Raw genomic sequence first — 7,113 nt, 5'->3', positions numbered from 1 at the left:
TTAAGGGCTGTGGACATGATACAGGAGATGGTTAGAGGCTGCATGCATGATATAAAAGATGGTTAGAGGCTGTGGACAGGATACAGGAGATGGTTAGGGGCTGATGACGTGATACAGGAGATGGTTAGGGGCTGATGACGTGATACAGGAGATGGTTAGGGGCTGATGACATGATACAGGAGATGGTCAGAGGCTGATGACATGATACAGGAGATGGTTAGAGGCTGATGACATGATACAGGAGATGGTCAGAGGCTGATGACATGATACAGGAGATGGTCAGAGGCTGATGACATGATACAGGAGATGGTTAGAGGCTGATGACATGATACAGGAGATGGTCAGAGGCTGATGACATGATATAGGAGATGGTTATGGGCTGTGGACATGATACAGGAGATGATTAGAGGCTGTGGACATGACACAGGAAATGCTTAGAGGCTGTGGACATCATACAGGAGATGCTTAGAGGCTGCGGACATGACACAGGAGATGGTTAGAGGCTGTGGACATGATCCACAAGATGGTTAGAGGCTGCGGACATGATAAAGGAGATGGTTAGAGGCTGCAGACATGATACAGGAGATGGTTAAAGGCTGCGGACGTGATACAGGAGATGGTTAGAGGCTGCAGACATGATACAGGAGATGGTTAGAGGCTGCGGACATGATGCAGGAGATGGCTAGAGACTGCGTACATGATGCAGGAGATGGCTAGAGACTGCGGACATGAAACAGGAGATGGATAGAGGCTACGGACATGATACAGGAGATGGTTAGTGATCGTGGACATGATACAGGAGATGTTTAGGGGCTGCTGACATGATACAGGAGATGATTAGGGGCTGTGGACATGACACATGAAATGCTAAGAGGCTGTGGACATGATACAGGAGATGGTCAGAGGCTGATGACATGATACAGGAGATGGTTAGAGGCTGTGGACATGATACAGGAGATGGTTAGGGGCTGTGGACATGATACAGGAGATGGTTAGTGACTGTGGACATGACACAGGAGATGGTTAGAGGCTGCGGACATGATACAGGAGATGGTTAGAGGCTGTGGACATGATACAGGAGATGGATAGAGGCTGCGGACATGATCCACAAGATGGTTAGAGGCTGTGGACATGATACAAGAGATTATTAGAGGCTGTGGACATGATACAGAAGATGGTTAGAGGCTTCGGACATGATACAGGAGATGGTTAGAGGCTGCGGACATGATACAGGAGATGGTTAGGGGCTGTGGACGTGATACAGGAGATGGTTAAAGGCTGCGGACATGATACAGAAGATGGTTAGAGGCTGTGGACATGATACAGGAGATGGTTAGGGGCTGCAGACATGATACAGGAGATGGTTAGAGGCTGCGGACATGATACAGGAGATGATTAGAGGCTGCGGACATGATACAGGAGATGGTTATGGGCTGTGGACATGATACAGGAGATGGTTAGAGATTGTGGACATGATACAGGAGATGGTTAGAGGCTGCATGCATGACATAAGAGATGGTCAAAGACTGATGACATGATACAGGAGATGGTTAGTGACTGTGGACACGATACAGGAGATGGTTAGGGGCTGTGGACACGATACAGGAGATGGTTAGAGGCTGTGGACATGATACAGGAGATGGTTATGGGCTGTGGACATGATACAGGAGATGGTTAGAGGCTGCATGCATGATATATAAAAGATGGTTAGAGGCTGTGGACATGATACAGGAGATGGTTAGGGGCTGATGACGTGATACAGGAGATGGTTAGAGGCTGATGACGTGATACAGGAGATGGTTAGGGGCTGATGACGTGATACAGGAGATGGTTAGGGGCTGATGACATGATACAGGAGATGGTCAGAGGCTGATGACATGATACAGGAGATGGTTAGAGGCTGATGACATGATACAGGAGATGGTTAGAGGCTGATGACATGATACAGGAGATGGTTAGAGGCTGATGACATGATACAGGAGATGGGTAGATTCTGATGACATGATACAGGAGATGGTTAGATTCTGATGACATGATACAGGAGATGGTTAGATTCTGATGACATGATACAGGAGATGGTTAGAGGCTGATGACATGATACAGGAGATGGTTAGAGGCTGATGACATGATACAGGAGATGGTTAAAGGCTGATGACATGATACAGGAGATGGTTAGATTCTGATGACGTGATACAGGAGATGGTTAGATTCTGATGACATGATACAGGAGATGGTTAGAGGCTGTGGACATGATATAGGAGATGGTCAGAGGCTGATGACATGATACAGGAGATGGTTAGAGGCTGTGGACATGATATAGGAGATGGTTAGAGGCTGATGACATGATACAGGAGATGGTTAGAGGCTGATGACATGATACAGGAGATGGTTAGAGGCTGATGACATGATACAGGAGATGGTTAGAGGCTGATGATATGATACAGGAGATGGTTAGATTCTGATGACATGATACAGGAGATGGTTAGATTCTGATGACATGATACAGGAGATGGTTAGTGGCTGATGACATGATACAGGAGATGGTTAGAGGCTGATGACATGATACAGGAGATGGTTAGAGGCTGATGACATGATACAGGAGATGGTTAGATTCTGATGACGTGATACAGGAGATGGTTAGGGGCTGATGACGTGATACAGGAGATGGTTAGGGGCTGATGACATGATACAGGAGATGGTCAGAGGCTGATGACATGATACAGGAGATGGTCAGAGGCTGATGACATGATACAGGAGATGGTTAGAGGCTGATGACATGATACAGGAGATGGTTAGATTCTGATGACGTGATACAGGAGATGGTTAGGGGCTGATGACGTGATACAGGAGATGGTTAGGGGCTGATGACATGATACAGGAGATGGTCAGAGGCTGATGACATGATACAGGAGATGGTTAGAGGCTGATGACATGATACAGGAGATGGTTAGAGGCTGATGACATGATACAGGAGATGGTTAGAGGCTGATGACATGATACAGGAGATGGTTAGAGGCTGATGACATGATACAGGAGATGGTTAGAGGCTGTGGACATGATACAGGAGATGGTTAGAGGCTGATGACATGATACAGGAGATGGTTTGGGGCTGATGACGTGATACAGGAGATGGTTAGAGGCTGATGACGTGATACAGGAGATGGTTAGGGGCTGATGACGTGATACAGGAGATGGTTAGAGGCTGATGACGTGATACAGGAGATGGTTAGGGGCTGATGACGTGATACAGGAGATGGTTAGGGGCTGATGACGTGATACAGGAGATGGTCAGAGGCTGATGACATGATACAGGAGATGGTTAGAGGCTGATGACATGATACAGGAGATGGTTAGAGGCTGATGACATGATACAGGAGATGGTTAGAGGCTGATGACATGATACAGGAGATGGTTAGAGGCTGCGGACATGATACAGGAGATGGTCAGAGGCTGATGACATGATACAGGAGATGGTTAGAGGCTGATGATATGATACAGGAGATGGTTAGATTCTGATGACATGATACAGGAGATGGTTAGATTCTGATGACATGATACAGGAGATGGTTAGATTCTGATGACATGATACAGGAGATGGTTAGAGGCTGATGACATGATACAGGAGATGGTTAGATTCTGATGACATGATACAGGAGATGGTTAGATTCTGATGACATGATACAGGAGATGGTTAGATTCTGATGACATGATACAGGAGATGGTTAGTGGCTGATGACATGATACAGGAGATGGTTAGAGGCTGATGACATGATACAGGAGATGGTTAGAGGCTGATGACATTATACAGGAGATGGTTAGATTCTGATGACGTGATACAGGAGATGGTTAGGGGCTGATGACATGATACAGGAGATGGTTAGGGGCTGATGACATGATACAGGAGATGGTCAGAGGCTGATGACATGATACAGGAGATGGTCAGAGGCTGATGACATGATACAGGAGATGGTTAGAGGCTGATGACGTGATACAGGAGATGGTTAGGGGCTGATGACGTGATACAGGAGATGGTTAGGGGCTGATGACATGATACAGGAGATGGTCAGAGGCTGATGACATGATACAGGAGATGGTCAGAGGCTGATGACATGATACAGGAGATGGTTAGAGGCTGATGACATGATACAGGAGATGGTTAGAGGCTGATGACATGATACAGGAGATGGTTAGAGGCTGATGACATGATACAGGAGATGGTTAGAGGCTGCGGACATGATACAGGAGATGGTTAGAGGCTGATGACATGATACAGGAGATGGTTTGGGGCTGATGACGTGATACAGGAGATGGTTAGAGGCTGATGACGTGATACAGGAGATGGTTAGGGGCTGATGACGTGATACAGGAGATGGTTAGAGGCTGATGACGTGATACAGGAGATGGTTAGGGGCTGATGACGTGATACAGGAGATGGTTAGGGGCTGATGACGTGATACAGGAGATGGTCAGAGGCTGATGACATGATACAGGAGATGGTTAGAGGCTGATGACATGATACAGGAGATGGTTAGAGGCTGATGACATGATACAGGAGATGGTTAGAGGCTGATGACATGATACAGGAGATGGTTAGAGGCTGCGGACATGATACAGGAGATGGTCAGAGGCTGATGACATGATACAGGAGATGGTTAGAGGCTGATGATATGATACAGGAGATGGTTAGATTCTGATGACATGACACAGGAGATGGTTAGATTCTGATGACATGATACAGGAGATGGTTAGATTCTGATGACATGATACAGGAGATGGTTAGAGGCTGATGACATGATACAGGAGATGGTTAGAGGCTGATGACATGATACAGGAGATAGTTAGATTCTGATGACGTGATACAGGAGATGGTTAGATTCTGATGACATGATACAGGAGATGGTTAGAGGCTGATGACATGATACAGGAGATGGTTAGAGGCTGTGGACATGATATAGGAGATGGTTAGAGGCTGATGACATGATACAGGAGATGGTTAGAGGCTGATGACATGATACAGGAGATGGTTAGGGGCTGATGACATGATACAGGAGATGGTTAGAGGCTGATGACATGATACAGGAGATGGTTAGAGGCTGATGATATGATACAGGAGATGGTTAGATTCTGATGACATGATACAGGAGATGGTTAGATTCTGATGACATGATACAGGAGATGGTTAGAGGCTGTGGACATGATACAGGCCATAACGGACCATGCTATTGATTTGATAAGATTTTGCCTCTTCACCCAGAAAATGGCCATTACTGGTTTTTAACATTCTGCTCCCATTGACTTCAATGAAGTTCAGATTTGGCACCCAAGCCTTAGACGTGTTTTCCAAACCTGTCCTCAACCAAACCCAGGTGTGGTTGGCTCACCCCCAGTATACGTAACACAACTCGGGTTGTCGGCCTCACAGGGGTGGAGATTATTACATGTCCGGGATAGATGTGTTGTTAGTTCTGTTTTTTAACACATCAAAGAATAAAATGACAAAAGTTTTAACAGATTCATTCAATATTCAGGAGATTAATTCAATTTAGTAGATTCATTCAATGCCCCGTATCTAAAAATCCCAGAAGTAACCTAATTGTGTGTAGAGCATGCGGCTCCTTTCCAGCTGACCAGATCGATGTCAATGCGTCTTCAGCACGATGTTTCCTTTAGTCAAAACCGTTCTCTCCCATGAATTCCTGACACAGACATGAGATTGAAATCTCATCGCTTTTGTATCACCTTGTGAATGAGGAACGATGTTCAGGACAACTCCCCATTCCCTCCTCACAGTCTCTCTGCTGCCTGCACTTGGACTATTCTCCTGCCTGTCACCTGGCTTGACCATTACCTGGACATTGGCTATTCTCATGCCTGCTGCCTGCATTGACCTCTGCCTGGACATCTCCTCCCCCCTTCTGTTTTTTCCTCTCTTCTCCTCTCCCCTCTTCTCACCTCTCCCCTCTTCTCTGCTCTCCTCTCTTCTCTTTTTTCCTCTCTTCTCCTTTCCCCTCCTCTCTCCTCTCCCCTATTTTCTTTCTCTCCTACCAACAATCTTTTTTTCTCTCCTCTCTTCTCCTCCATCCTCTCCTCTCCCCTTTTCTCTCCTCTTCTCTTATTTCCTCTCTTCCCTCCTCTGCTTTCCTCTCTCCTCTCCCTTTTTTTCTTCTCTTTTCTCTTTTTTTGCTTTTATTGTTTCTCTTTTTTTCTCTTTTTCTCTCATTTCTCTTATCGCTCTTTTTTCTCTTGTCTCTTCTCTTCTCCTCTTCTCTTTCCTCTTTTCACCTCTTCCCACTTCTCTCCTCTCCCCTCTTCTTGCCTCTCCTCTCCTCTCTCTTCTCCTCTCCTCACCCCTCTTCTCACCTCTCCCCTCTTCTCACCTCTCCCCTCTTCTCTTCTCTTTTTTCCTCTCTTCTCCTCTACCCTCTCTTCTCCCCTCTCCTCTCTCTTATTTTCTTTCTCTCCTACCAACAATCTTTTCTTCTCTCCTCTCTTCTCCTCCATCCTCTCGTCTCCCCTCTTCTGTTCTCTTATTTCCCCTCTTCCCTCCTCTGCTTTCCTTTCTCCTTTCCTCTCCTTTCTCTGTTTTTCTTCTCTTTTTTTCTTCTCTTTTCTCCTTTTCTCTTTTTTTCACTTTTCTCTCTTTTTTTCTCTTTTCACTTTTTTCTCTTCACCTCTCCCCTCTTTTCATCTCTCCCCGCTTCTCTCCTTTCCCCTCTTCTCTCCTCTTCTCTTTTTTCCTGTCTTCTCCTCTCCCCTCTTCTCTCCTCTCCCCTCTTCTCTTCTCTTTTTTCCTCTCTTCTCCTCTACCCTCTCTTCTCCCCCCTCCTCTCTCCTATTTTCTTTCTCTCCTACCAACAGTCTTTTCTTCTCTCCTCTCTTCTCCTCAATCCTACCTTCTCCCCTCTTCCCACCTCTCCCCTCTTCTCTCCTCTCCCCTCTTCTCTTTTTTCCTCTCTTCTCCTCTACCCTCTCCTCTCCCCTCTTCTCTCCTATTTTAGTTCTCTCCTACCAACAATCTATCATAGAAGAGCAGTAATCCTCCCCCCCCCCATAGTTTAGCTTTCCTGCGTCCCCATTGGAGTTTGAATACAAATGGTCCTCATTGAAATGGAA

Source organism: Staurois parvus, unplaced genomic scaffold, assembly GCF_062004578.1.
Source record: "Staurois parvus isolate SC_StPar_1 unplaced genomic scaffold, SC_StPar_1.0 ptg000016l, whole genome shotgun sequence".
Lineage (NCBI taxonomy): Eukaryota > Metazoa > Chordata > Amphibia > Anura > Ranidae > Staurois > Staurois parvus.
Note: the sequence above shows the minus strand (reverse complement) of the source record.